We start from the raw sequence: 15,240 nt of genomic DNA, 5'->3' as shown, positions 1-15,240 counted from the left end.
TTAGATTGTGAGCCCCAATGGGGATAGTGTTGATGATGTATGTAAAGTGCTACGGGGTTAGGCTGGGGTCACATTGCGTTTAGGCAGTCCGTTAGACGGACTGCGTTACACCACGGTATAGCGCAGTGTAAAGCAGTTAACGCTGCCATTGACCCCCATTATGTGGCGCATCGCGACACATGCCGTAAAGCGGCATGCGCTCACGAAGTGCCGCCATTCTGTGACGGAGCCTCGGACGCGGCCTACAGCGTCTGAGGCTCCGTCACCGCTAGTGCAGATGAATCATTATAGTATTGATCGCGTTATGCTATACCGTTAACTATTAGCTATGCGCTGAACGGGCTGCAAAACGCAATCTGAACCTGGCCTTAATAGTGCAATATCAATGAATGAATATTGCTCTTAATATTATGTCACAATACCAGGATCTGGGGATCTTCTGAGGTCACGAGCTCTCTGATGCGATGTCGCTGCCTGTCTCACTGTCTTCCTCTTTGGACACTGCAGTGTGGTGGACCAGAGAGCAGTAACTGGTTAACAGCAAGAAGTCAGGTGTCTGTACTAACTGAGCAATAAACTCTCCCCATCCCATGTCCAGCAGACATTGGAGGATTACTAGATGGATTTTATTCTTCTATTACTTCCCAGTCTCTGACTAAGGCCTCATTCATACATCCAATACATCCAGATGTTACGGCACAGTGGAGGGGATTTTATCATATCCCGTCTCCACTATGTGTTCAAACACGCAGGTGGCAGAGCCGCGTATGCGCACATGTGGCGCATCTCTCTAGACCGCAGCATGTCTGTTTATCTCACGGAGACGCTCAGTCTACACAAGATAAATAACCCAGTTCTATGAATAGGATGCGGTGATTCCACACGGTTCAATGATAACATGCGGAGATCAGGCCCGGCGTCAGCACCAGGCGTACCCGGGCAAGTGACGGGGCCCTGGCACGACAGAAGGGCCTACACACTGTCTGGCTGCTGGGGAATGCGACCTTGAATCTGATTCGGTGGCGCCGGCAGGAGACACGTGCTGTTAGCCAATCACAGTCCAGCAGCCCAGGAGTGTCTTCCTTTGATTGGTGGAGAGCACCCCTCCCCTGCCTCTTGTCACGTGTGCTGCAGGGAGTAAGTGACAGGGCGGAGGACGCAGCTTTGTGAAGCGCGCTGCGTGCCTCTCTCTGGAAACGGAGGGACCGGGCGGCGACCAGACACCGGCGACGAGCGACACATCTCCTGACACCTAGTGAGTGGCTGGCGCTCGCTGAGTGAGGCTCCTCACTGCAAGACAGTGAGTGGTGTGGCGGCTCCTGCTGCGGCAGCTCCAGCTGGCAGTGGCACCCGGCGCTCAGTGAGGCACCTCGCTCTGGCGGCTACTGCTGCAGCAGCTTCCACCGCTGCACCAGACACTGGCGGCTGATCTCCCGGGCCCCGGCGCTTGTTGTGGCTCCTCGCTCCGGCGGCTCCTGCTGCAGCAGCAGGCACCGCCGCACCGGACACTCGCTGACACACATCTCCTGGCTTCTCATCTCAAGTTCTCAACCCACAACAAAGGTGAGTTCTGGCTTTGGGGGGGAGGGTTGGTGACCACCTAACAGACCTAGCAAAGCAACACCAACAACCTCCAATGTCTCCAAACTCAAGACCCCGGTCTCAACCATCATTCTCCAGGACCTAGCTAGTGATGATCGTGGTATGTGTTAAAGGGGGGGGCCCACTGAGACTATTTTGCCCGGGGCCCTCAAAAACCTGGAGCCGGTGCTGTGTGGCGTCACCGCACGTACTAAAGCCGGCAAAGCTTTGGACGGAGCTGCGTCCTCTCTGCAGTGTTTCCTGAACGTGGAAACATAGCCTTAGGGTATGTGCACACGGTGCGGATTTGTCTGCAGAATTTTATGCACAAAATCTGCATCTCTTAGCAGAAAATGCAGGTAAAAATCTGTGCATTTTTATACAGATTTTCAAGCGTTTTTTTCATGCGGATTTGTATGCATTTTTGTAGGCTAAATAACAATCTATTATTTACCAAAAAGAATTGTGATGTCATTTCTTGTTCAACCTCTTCATTTACTTACTCCATTGAAGAATAATGTTTACACACACAGATAGATGATAGATATATCGATAAATGATAGATCTATCTATACAGTGCGTTGCGAAAGTAATCGGCCCCTGGAACTTTTCAACCTTTTCCCACATATCATGCTTCAAACATAAAGATACCAAATGTAAATTTTTGGTGAAGAATCAACAACAAGTGGGACACAATTGTGAAGTTGAACGAAATTTATTGGTTATTTTAAATTTTTGGGGCGTGCAATATTATTCAGCCCCTTTACTTTCAGTGCAGCAAACTCACTCCAGAAGTTCATTGTGGATCTCTGGATGATCCAATGTTGTCCTAAATGACTAATGATAGTAAATATAATCCACCTGTGTGTAATCAAGTCTCCATATAAATGCACCTGCTCTGTGATAGTCTCAGGGTTCTGTATGAAGCACAGAGAGCATCATGAAGACCAAGGAACACAAGAGGTAGGTCCATGATACTGTTGTGGAGAAGTTTAAAGACGGATTTGGATACAAAATGATTTCCAAAACTTTAGACATCTCAAGGAGCACTGTGCAAGCGATCATATTGAAATGGAAGGAGTATCATACCACTGCAAATCTACCAAGTCCCGTCCGTCCCTCTAAACTTTCATCTCAAACAAGGAGAAGACTGATAAGAGATGCAACCAAGAGGCCCATGATCACTCTGGATGAACTGCAGACATCTACAGCTGAAGTGGGACAGTCTGTCCATAGGACAACAATCAGTCGTACACTGCACAAATCTGGCCTTTATGGAAGAGTGGCAAGAAAGCCATTTCTCAAAGATATCTTTAAAAAGTGTCATTTAAAGTTTGCAACAAGTCACCTGGGAGACACACCAAACATGTGGAGGAAGGTGCTCTGGTCAGATGAAACCAAAATCAAACTTTTTGGCAACAATGCCAAACGATATGTTTGGCATAAAGGCAGCACAGCTCATCACCCTGAAAACATCATCCCCACTGTCAAACATGGTGGTGGCAGCATCATGATTTGAGCCTGCTTTACTTCAGCAGGGACAGGGAAGATGGTTAAAATTGATGGGAAGATGGATAGAGCCAAATACAGTACCATTCTTGAAGGAAACCTGTTAGAGTCTGCAAAAGACCTGAGACTGGGACAAAGATTTGTCTTACAACAAAACAATGATCCCAAACATAAAGCAAAATCTATAATGGAATGGTTCACAAATAAACGTATCCAGGTGTTAGAATGGCCAAGTCACAGTCCAGACCTGAATCCAATCAAGAATCTGTGGAAAGAGCTGAAAACTGCTGTTCACAAACGATCTCCATCCAACCTCACTGAGCTCGAGCTGTTTGCCAAGGAAGAATGGGCGAGAATTTCAGTCTCTCCATGTACAAAACTGATAGATTACATACTATAATCGCAGCAAAAGGAGGCACAACAAAGTATTAAGTTATAGGGGCCGAATAATATTGCACGCCCCACTTTTCAGTTTTTGAATTTCCACAAAAATTTAAAATAACCAATAAATTCCGTTCAACTTCACAATTGTGTCCCACTTGTTGTAGAGTCTTCACCAAAAATTTACATTTGGTATCTTTATGTTTGAAGCATGATATGTGGGAAAAGGTTGAAAAGTTCCAGGGGGCGAATACTTTTGCAAGGCACTGTATATATCTAATACCAAGATAATACCAAGCCTGATGTTTAGTAATATTTATAAAAGGTACATAGAGAGTTAAATAAAGAAACACATAAAATCTGCGTTAGGCCGGGGTCACACTTGCGACAAACTCACATGAGTCTCGCACCTCAATACACGGCACTGCCGCCATCACTCGGGACTGGAGCGTTCAGCTACGTAGAAATTCATGCAGCCGCACACTTGCGGTTTTGCACTTGCGGTGAGATAAATAAAACACAGCTAGCAGCGTTTTTTTCCATTGCTGCAAGTACCGCATTTTGCGGGATCGCGGCAAAACCGCAAGTGCCGCACATGTCCCATAGGGAATGAATGAGGCCGAATGCAGCGTTGCCATAAGTGATCCGTTACGTGACAGATGCAGAAAAACTGAAGGATCTGCAGCAAATGGCGAAAATCGCTGATGTGAAAGTAGCCTAAGTCACTGCCGACAGTGTCTGCATTAGTCATACTCGCCAAAGGGGGAGGCAGCACAAAAAGTGCCTAAGGCAGCACAAACTCTAAATATGGCCCTGGGTACCATGTTTATTTATATACGTCTTTTTGATTGTGTGGTATTGCACCTTGTTCGGCGGTATGATGATAAAGCATTGTTTTTTGCCTAGTTTTTTTTTTGAAGGGGTTCACTAAAGGGGTTAACTAGTGGGACAATTCTATAGGGCGGGTCGTTACAGATGCGGCGATACTAAATATGTGTATTTTTATTGTTTTGTTTTTTTATTTACAAAAAAATAATTTATTAGGGTTTTTTTTATTATTTATTTAGGATTTTATAAATTTGTTTTTACACTTGTTTTTTTTTGCATTTTATTATATTGTCCCAATGTGGGACATTACAATAAAGTGTCAGATAGCTGATCTGACACTTTGAAGAGCCCTGTGACAGATTAGCGATCTGACAAGCGCTGCACAGGCTTTCTTAATGCCTGCTCTCAGCAAGCACTGAGGAAGCTGCCTTCCTGCAGGCTCTCACGGCCATCTTGGATCCGGGGGCCTGCAGGGAGGAGACCCTCGAAGCAGCGCGAGCACATCACGCTGCTCTGAGGGTCTCAGGGAAGCGTGCAAGGAGCCCCCTCCCTGCGCAATTCTTCCCTAATCCCCTGCTACACCGCGATCATGTTTGATCGCAGTGTGCCAGGGGTTAATGTGCCGGGGGTGGTCCGTGACCACCCCTGACACATAGTGCCGGGTGTCAGCTGTGATAATCAGCTGACACCCAGCCGCAATCAGCAGCGCTCCCCTCCGGGAGGGCCTCTGATCGTGCTGACGTACCATCCCGTCCCCGGTCATACGGGCCCGGGTACCGTGGACGGGATAGTACGTCAGATGTCAGAAAGGGGTTAAACTTTTCCCGAGCATCCATTTGTTTGTTTGGTTTTCCTCCAACACTCATCTGCTTTATATAATTCAGAATCTCACGAACATGTTGCACTTTGCCCTTTATACACACACATGTATCTTTGGCAGCATATTTTGGATGGGCATTTTTTAGACCAAGTCTCACACCACACTCATCTGTTACACCGATCTTCAAATGGGCATGAAACCCATTCTGATAATTGATGGTGGCTAAACGACTAATCATTGTTGGCTGTAACCTGGATCTCTTACCTCCCATAGTCACTGCTGTTATTAATCATGTACTTTCCCATTCCTGTCATCACCATGCCCCTTTTCCAGATCACTTCATCCAACGATTCGTCCGCCATATTGTTACTAAAAACATGCACCTTCCCAGCAGCAACTGTGTTGGAAACCATGTTACAGTTTTGCAAGGTGTTCATGATGCCCCTAAAAAAAATGTGCACACTATGTTGTTATCTATCCCCAGGGGGAAATGTTTTCCAGGCCATACACTTAGTGTATGGGCATTCCAAGTCTAGGAGATCCACTCCTTTAAATTGGGCATAGTTTTAAATCAGGCCTTCCTCCACATCTCATCATCCGCCACCACTAGATCAAAAGGGTTTATGTGTTCCGTGCAGCTACAGCCAGTGTCGAATTATTAGCAAGGGTGGGTGGTTATGCTGTGCATAAAATACTTGTTCTGAAAACGGTTGAGGTGTACCCCCCAGGGGGAAATGTTTGCCTGGCCGTACACTTAGTGTATGGGTATTCCAACTCTAGGAGACCAGCTCCTTTGAATTGGGCATAGGTTTTAATCAGGCTTCCGTGTTGCTACAGCCAGTGTCGAAATCCTAACAAGGGTGGGGTTTTTTTGCTGGGCGTTAAATACTTATGGAAAAGGTTGAGATGTACCCCACAGGGGAAAATGTTTGTCAGCCCAATACACTTAGTGTATGGCAATTACAAGTCTAGGAGACCCGCTCTTTTTAATGGGAAATTTTTTGTTAAGAGGCCATCCTACATGTTTCTTCCAAGGGGGGGATTGGGCTTATTGAGGTGCATATGACTTGGTAGCAGGGCAGGCCTTGCAGTCAATGCATAAGAAAACAGAAGGGCAGTACAAAATGAATAATGTGAAGTGGATTTTCCTGGGCACATCCAGTACCTGGGTTTAAAGGCTTATTGGGGTGCATATGACTTGGTAGTAGGGCAGTCCTTGCATTCAATGCAACATTTTTTGTGGAAGCCCTCCTGGACATCTCGTGAAAGGGGTATCGGGGTGCGTCGTAATTCTTTTCAGCCCATCCACTCACTGCATATGCTATGACAGTTTAGGAGACCCACTGTTTAATAATGGCCCTTTAAGAAGATTAATGCCGGCTGATGTCCCGGTAAAAATAGGCTCTGTGACTTTGAGTCACTCATTCATAAATGAAACAAGATGTGTCTGCTTATGTGTCACACACCACATAGCAGCTAGGGTTGGTAAATGTTACATTGACATTTCCCAGTGAATGCATTTGTATTGGTTTAAAGCAATGTTAAAGTTGAAAAACGCTTCAAAAACGCTGAATCTGAACATAGCCCAAGTGGTAGAGGAAGATTTTAGTCTGGGGTTAATTATTATGTACAAGTCATTAACCTGGAAAGGATGCACCTTAACATATTTCCCAGCAAAATCCGTTTTGGTTTCATTTTGGTATGTTTCTTGGTGCACTGGTAAAAGTGGCATGAAACTCTGACAACATTGTTTACAACTGTGAACTAGGAGTCAGGAATGCTTCCAGGGGCGATCCCCATGATGATCCCGTGTCATTTTAGCAGTGTTTCCATCATTTCCCAATGTTTATAGACCTTAAAAGGACCCCCGGGGGGATTGCGGTAATAATGCTCGGGTCTCCCATAGACTTATATTGGGCTCGTTGTTCTGACCGAGTACCCAAGTATTCCTATTTGCTCGACCTGAGCAACATAGTAACATAGTTAGTAAGGCCGAAAAAAGACATTAGTCCATCCAGTTCAGCCTATAGAATTGTCAGAATAAATCCCCAGATCTACGTCCTTCTAAAGAACCTAATTACTGTAAGATACAATATTGTTACGCTCCAGGAAGACATCCAGGCCTTTCTTGAACTCCTCGACTGATTTCGCCATCACCACCTCCTCAGGCAGGAAATTCCAGATTCTCACTGCCCTAACAATAAAGAATCCTCTTCTATGTTGGTGGAAAAACCTTCTCTCCTCCAGATGCAGAGAATGCCCCCTTTGTGACCGTCACCTTCCTTGGTATAAACAGATCCTGGGCGAGATATTTGTATTGTCCCCTTATATATTTATACATGGTTATTAGATCGCCCCTCAGTCATCTTTTTTGTAGACTAAATAATTCTAATTTTGCTAATCTCTCTGGGTATTGTAGTTCCCCAATCCCATTTATTAATTTTGTTGCCCTCCTTTGTACTCGCTCTAGTTCCATTATATCCTTCCTGAGCACCAGTGCCCAAAACTGTACACAGTCCTCCATGTGTGGTGTAACCAGGGATTTGTACAGAGGCAGTATAATGCTCTCATCATGTGTATCCAGACCTCTTTAATGCACCCCATGATCCTGTTGGCCTTGGCAGCCGCTGCCTGGCACTGGCTGCTCCAGGTAAGTTTATCATTAACTAGGATCCCCAAGTACTTCTCCATGTCAGATTTACCCAGTGGTTTATCGTTCAGTATGTAATGATGATATTGATTCCTTCTTCCCATGTGTATAACCTTACATTTATCATTGTTAAACCGCATCTGCCAACTTTCGGCCCAAGTTTCCAACTTATCCAGATCCATCTGTGGCAGAATACTATCTTCTCTTGTATTGACTGCTTTACATAGTTTTGTATCATCTGCAAATATCGTATTTTACTGTGCAAACCTTCTACCAGATCGTTAATAAATATGTTGAAGAGAAGAGGTCCCAAGACCGACCCCTGCGGTACCCCACTGGTCACAGCGACCCAGTTAGAGAATATACCATTTATAACCTCCCTCTGCTTTCTATCACTCAGCCAGTTACTTACCCATTTACACACATTTTCCCCCAGACCCAGCATTCTCATTTTGTGTACCAACCTCTTGTGTGGCACGGGATCAAACGCTTTGAAAAAATCAAGATACGCCACATCCAATGACTCACCTTGGCCCAGTTTATAGCTTACCTCTTCATAAAAACTGATTAGATTGGTTTGAAAGGAGCAGTTCCTCATAAACCCTTGCTGATATGGCATTACACAGTTATTCTCATGGAGATGATCCAGAATAACATCCCTCAGAAACCCTTCAAATATTTTACCAACAATTGAGGTTAGACTTACTGGCCTATAATTTACAGGTTCACTTTTATTATTATTATTATTTATTGATATAGCGCCATTTATTCCATGGCGCTTTACATGTAAGGAGGGGTATACATAATAAAAACAAGTACAATAATGTTAAACAATACAAATCATAACTGGTACAGGAGGAGAGAGGACCCTGCCCGCGAAGGCTCACAATCTACAAGGGATGGGTGAGAATACAGTAGGCGAGGGTAGAGCTGGTCATGCAGCGGTTTGGTCGATCGGTGGTTACTGCAGGTTGTAGGCTTGTCGGAAGAGGTGGGTCTTCAGGCTCTTTTTGAAGGTTTCGATGGTAGGTGAGAGTCTGATATGTTGTGGTAGAGAGTTCCAGAGTAGGGGTGATGCGCGAGAGAAATCTTGTATGCGATTGTGGGAAGAGGAGATAAGAGGGGAGTAGAGAAGGAGATCTTGTGAGGATCGAAGGTTGCGTGCAGGAAAGTACCGGGAGACGAGGTCACAGATGTATGGAGGAGACAGGTTGTAGATGGCTTTGTATGTCATAGTTAGGGTTTTGTACTGGAGTCTCTGGGCAATGGGGAGCCAGTGAAGGGATTGACAGAGGGGAGAAGCTGGGGAATAGCGGGGGGACAGGTGGATTAGTCGGGCAGCAGAGTTTAGAATAGATTGGAGGGGTGCGAGAGTGTTCGAGGGGAGGCCACAGAGCAGGAGGTTGCAGTAGTCAAGGCAAGAGATGAGAGAGATGATGATGGCATGGACTAGGGTTTTTGCAGATTTTTGGTTGAGGAATGAACGGATTTGTGAAATATTTTTGAGTTGAAGTCGGCAGGAAGTGGAAAGGGCTTGGATATGTGGTTTGAAGGAGAGATCAGCGTCAAGGATTTCCCCGAGGCAGCGAGCTTGTGGGACTGGGGAGAGTGGGCAGCCATTTACTGTAATGGATAGGTTCGTTGGGGGGGTCACGTGAGATGGGGGAAAGATTATGAATTCTGTTTTGTCCATGTTAAGTTTCAAAAATCTAGCGGAGAAGAAGGATGAAATAGCAGTCAGACATTGAGGAATTCTGGTTAGTAGGGAGGTGATATCTAGTCCAGAGATGTAGATCTGTGTGTCATCAGCATAGAGGTGATACTGAAAGCCATGAGATTCTATGAGCTGTTCCAGGCCAAAGGTGTAAATGGAGAAGAGCAGGGGTCCTAGGACTGAACCTTGTGGGACTCCGACAGATAGTGGGCGAGGTGAGGAGGTGGTGTGTGAGTGGGAGACGCTGAATGTCCGGTCTGTTAGGTATGATGAGATCCAGGATAGGGCCAAGTCTGTGATGCCAAGGGATGAGAGGGTCTGTAATAATAGGGAATGGTCCACTGTGTCAAAGGCAGCCGACAGGTCCAGGAGGAGGAGGACAGAGTAGTGTCGCTTGCTCTTGGCGGTTAAGAGGTCATTGGTGACCTTAGTAAGGGCAGTTTCAGTGGAGTGGTGTGACCGGAAGCCAAATTGTAAGCGGTCGAAGAGGGAGCAAGAAGAGAGATGGGAGGACAGTTCAAGATAGACGTGTTTTTCCAGTAGCTTGGAGGCAAAGGGGAGAAGGGATTTAGGGCGATAGCTGGATACAGAGGATGGGTCAAGAGAGGGCTTTTTGAGGATAGGTGTGATGGAGGCATGTTTAAAGCTTGAGGGGAAAACACCAGTTGTTAGTGATAGGTTGAAGAGATGGGTTAGGGTTGGGATGAAGACTGTGGTGAGGTTTGGGATGAAGTGGGATGGGATTGGGTCAAGTGCACAGGTGGTGAGATGTGATCTTGAGAGTAGAGTGGAGAGTCGATCTTCTGTAATGGTGGAGAAGTTGGTTTTGGAGGTGGAGGGCTGGGAAGTCGGGAGGAAGGGCTCTGGGGGTTGTTGACCAAAACTGTCTCTGATGTTATCAATCTTCTGCTTGAAAAATGAGGCAAAGTCTTCAGCTGAGATGAGTGGGGAGGGAGGAGGTGCTGGGGGACGGAGGAGAGAATTGAAGGTGTTGAATAACTGTTTAGGGTTGTGAGACAGGGAGGATATGAGAGATGAGAAGTAGGTTTGTTTAGCTGTGGCGAGTGTGGTCTTGAAAGTAGTGAGGGACTGTTTGAATGCGATGAAGTGCTCATTGTAGTGGGATCTTTTCCATCTGCGCTCAGCAGCCCTGGAAGCTCGCCTCAGTTCTTTGGTCAGGCTGGTGTGCCAGGGCTGTCTGTTGATTTTGCGAGCTTTGGTATGTGTAAGTGGGGCAGCAGATTCCAAAGCTACAGCTATTGTGGTGTTATATAGAGCAGCAGCATCATCCGCATTGTGTAAGGAACTTATATCTGTGAGAGGGAGGAGGGATTCAGAGAATAAGTGTAGGTCAAGAGGCACTTTTAGAGCCCTTTTTGAATATTGGTACCACATTTGCTATGCGCCAGTCCTGTGGAACAGACCCCGTCGCTATAGAGTCCTTAAATATAAGAAATAATGGTTTATGTATTACATTACTTAGTTCTCTTAGTACTCGTGGGTGTATGCCATCTGGACCCAGATATTTATCTATTGTAATCTTATTTAGCTGGTTTCGCACCTCTTCTTGGGTTAGATTGGTGACACTTAATATAGGGTTTTCTTTGTCTCTCTGCATTTCACCTAGCATTTCATTTTCCACCGTGAATACCGTGGAGAAGGTGTTTAATATATTACCTTTTAATACATGTATCAAAGTACTACTGGCAGTTATAACATGGATGAATGTGACACGCATCTCTATTCTCTTCATACAGGTAACCAGCTTTTCCAATCTCTGCTCTGAATCCACTCCTGTGTCTCCATTCAATGTCAGCAAGCAGTTAATCCTGAATGCTATCTCTGTGTTTTCAACTCTGCAAGCTTATATCTAGTAACCAGCTTTTCCAATCTCTGCTCTGAATCCACTCCTGTGTCTCCATTCAATGTCAGCAAGCAGTTAATCCTGAATGCTATCTCTGTGTTTTCAACTCTGCAAGCTTATATCTAGTAACCAGCTTTTCCAATCTCTGCTCTGAATCCACTCCTGTGTCTCCATTCAATGTCAGCAAGCAGTTAATCCTGAATGCTATCTCTGTGTTTTCAACTCTGCAAGCTTATATCTGGTAACCAGCTTTTCCAATCTCTGCTCTGAATCCACTCCTGTGTCTCCATTCAATGTCAGCAAGCAGTTAATCCTGAATGCTATCTCTGTGTTTTCAACTCTGCAAGCTTATATCTGGTATATAGTTTTTTCAACTTACTCTGCTTGTCCCCTTATGTTGTGAGGTCAAGAAACTTTTCAAAGTGCTTTATGATCCATGTAGTGCTGGACATGTGTTTATTTGACCACAACATTTTATTGGGTCCTGGTGTCTCAATTTAGTGTGATTGATTAACGAGAAGAGAGAGAGCCAACAAAAAAACTTAGCCTTAACTCCTATATATTCAGACCTAGCTAGGGGGAGCATTTATGCAGGGGTGGCATTTATGCACATGTAATCGAAGTACATGTATCAAAGTACTACTGGCAGTTATAACATGGCAGTTAGACAGGGCAGTAGACAGGTAAGACATTTATATACATCTACTCCCTGTACATTAGGAGTGCAACAAATATATACCATATGCATTTGTGTAATTTTAATCCTGGCCACTGCATTCACACACATCCACCGCCCTGGCATTAACTCTCTACACTCCATCCATATCGGCCCCTCGCTCCTTTCCTCTCCTATGTATAGCACTCACGCTCTTTTCACGTTGTTAAATTGCACAGATCCAGTCAGTCCCTCCATTCAACATCAGAGATGCTCTCACAAATCACTTAACCATCTGCTCACTCTTTCTATCCTCCTTCTCCTAGTCGCAGGAGACATTGCTCCCAACCCTGGTCCCCCATTTTATAGAAAGTCAAGCCCCCCGACTGCTACACTTAGAAACCCCTCTAATCTTATTAATATTCCATGCCTGCCATCTGTCTCTCTTAATTGTGCACTTTGGAATTCTCGCTCAGTGTGTAACAAACGCTCCTTCATCCATGACTTCTTCCTTTCTAATTCTCTTAACCTCCTGGCTCTTACTGAAACCTGGATCCAGCAGTCAGACACTACCGCTGCTGCTGCTCTTTCATACGGGGGGCTACACTTCTCTCATACCCCAAGATCAGACAGTAGAGCTGGTGGAGGCGTTGGTCTGCTCCTATCACCAAAATGTACCTTTCAGGTTATCCCTCAAGTACCCTCACTTGTCTTCCCTTCTTTTGAGGTCCATGCCGTCAGACTCTACACCCCCTTCTCCATACGAGTGGCGGTGGTGTATCGTCCTCCCGGCCCCTCCCATCAGTTCCTGGATCATTTTGCCACTTGGCTTCCACATTTTCTCTCCTGTGACATCCCTACCCTCATCATGGGAGATTTCAACATCCCCATTGCTCTTCCCCTCTCACCATCTGCTACTCACCTTTTATCTCTAACCTCCTCGTTTGGCCTTTCGCAGCTTACTAATTCTCCAACGCATGAAGACGGAAACTCCCTCGACTTGGTCTTCTCTCGGCTTTGTGCTGTGGATGATTTTGCAAACTCCCCTCTCCCGCTCTCTGACCACAATCTTCTTTCATTCTCTATAAAGAACTGCCAGGCTGCTCAGGTCACCCCCACTGTCCAGACTTATAGAAACATACAGGCCATTAACACCCAGAAACTTATGAAGAACTTGCAGTCTTCATTGGCCCCTATCTCCTCCCTCTCATGTCCTGATTCTGCATTGAAGCATTACAATGAAACACTTCAAAGTGCCCTGGATGAATTTGCATCCCCTATAAATAGAACACCACAACGCAGACGGCGACAACCCTGGCACACCCTGCAAACACGTTTCCTGCAGCGGTGCTCCAGGTACGCCGAACGTCTGTGGAGAAAATCCAATCTACACGAAGATTTCATCCATTTTAAGTTTATGCTTAGAACATACAACACTGCCCTTCACCTCTCCAAACAAACCTATTTCAACACCCTCATCACCTCACTGTCCAATAACCCGAAACGTCTCTTTGACACTTTTCATTCTCTACTCAATCCAAGAGTACAGGCCCCAACCACGGAGTTCCGAGCTGACGATCTGGCCAATTACTTCAAAGAAAAAATTGACCAGATTCGACAGGAAATTATCTCCCAATCCCCTCATACCATGCACTGTCCTCCCTCCACCACTGCATCTAGCTCACTCTCTGATTTTGAACCAGTCACAGAAGAAGAAGTAAGCAGGCTCCTTGCATCTTCTCGCCCAACTACTTGCACCAGTGACCCATTTCTGTCACATCTCCTCCAGTCCCTTTCCCCTGCTGTGACCCCTCACCTGACTAAAATATTTAACCTCTCTCTCTCTTTTGGTATTTTTCCCTCATTTAAGCATGCCATCATACATCCACTACTTAAAAAACCATCCCTCGACCAAAACTGTGCCGCTAAATATAGACCTGTCTCTAATCTTCCCTTCATCTCTAAACTCCTGGAACGCCTGGTCCACTCCCGTCTTATCCGCTATCTCTCAGAAAACTCTGTTCTCGACCCTCTCCAATCCGGTTTCCGCTCTTTACACTCCACTGAAACTGCCCTCACTAAAGTCTCTAATGATCTGCTAACAGCTAAATCAAATGGTCATTACTCCATGCTAATTCTCTTGGATTTCTCTGCAGCATTCGACACTGTGGATCATCAGCTCCTCCTCACTATGCTCCGTTCCATTGGCCTCAAGGACACCGTTCTCTCCTGGTTCTCCTCCTATCTCTCCGACCGCTCCTTTACTGTATCTTTTGCCGGTTCCTCCTCCTCTCACCTCCCCCTTACTGTTGGGGTCCCCCAAGGATCGGTTCTAGGCCCCCTCCTCTTCTCCTTGTACACTGCCCCTATTGGTCAAACAATCAGTAGATTTGGTTTCCAGTACCATCTCTATGCTGATGACACCCAATTATACGCTTCTTCTCCTGACATCACGCCAACCTTTCTAGAAAACACCGGCGATTGTCTAAACGCTGTGTCTAATATCATGTCCTCACTATATCTGAAACTGAACCTGTCAAAGACTGAACTCCTGGTGTTTCCTCCCTCTACTAATGTACCTATACCCGACATTGCTATTTCTGTGTGTGGTTCCACTATTACTCCCCAGCAACAGGCCCGCTGTCTTGGGGTCATACTTGATTCCGAGCTTTCCTTTGCCCCCCACATTCGATAGCTGGTTCGCTCTTGTCATCTGCACCTCAAAAACATTTCTAGAATTCGACCTTTTCTTACTTTTGACTCTGCAAAAACTCTTACTGTTTCTCTTATTCATTCTCGTCTCGACTATTGTAACTCTCTTCTAATCGGTCTCCCTCTTACCAAACTCTCCCCTCTCCAATCTGTCTTGAATGCTGCAGCCAGGATCATATTCCTCACCAATCGTTACACCGATGCCTCTACCTTGTGCCAGTCATTACACTGGCTACCCATCCACTCCAGAATTCAGTATAAACTTATTACCCTCACCCACAAAGCCCTCCATGGCTCAGCACCACCCTACATCTCCTCCCTTGTTTCAGTATACCACCCTACCCGCGCCCTCCGTTCTGCTGATGACCTGAGGTTGGTATCCTCAATAGTCAGAACCTCCCACTCCCGTCTCCAAGACTTTACACGTGCCGCGCCAATTCTTTGGAATGCACTTCCCAGGTCAATACGATTAGTCCCCAATCCCCACAATTTTAAGCGTGCCCTAAAAACGCATTTATTCAGACTG

This window comes from Dendrobates tinctorius, unplaced genomic scaffold (assembly GCF_039654945.1).
Source record: "Dendrobates tinctorius isolate UK_male_01 unplaced genomic scaffold, ASM3965494v1 ptg000017l, whole genome shotgun sequence".
NCBI lineage: Eukaryota > Metazoa > Chordata > Amphibia > Anura > Dendrobatidae > Dendrobates > Dendrobates tinctorius.
The sequence above is the reverse complement of the archived record's forward strand: the minus strand, read 5'-3'. Positions refer to the sequence as shown.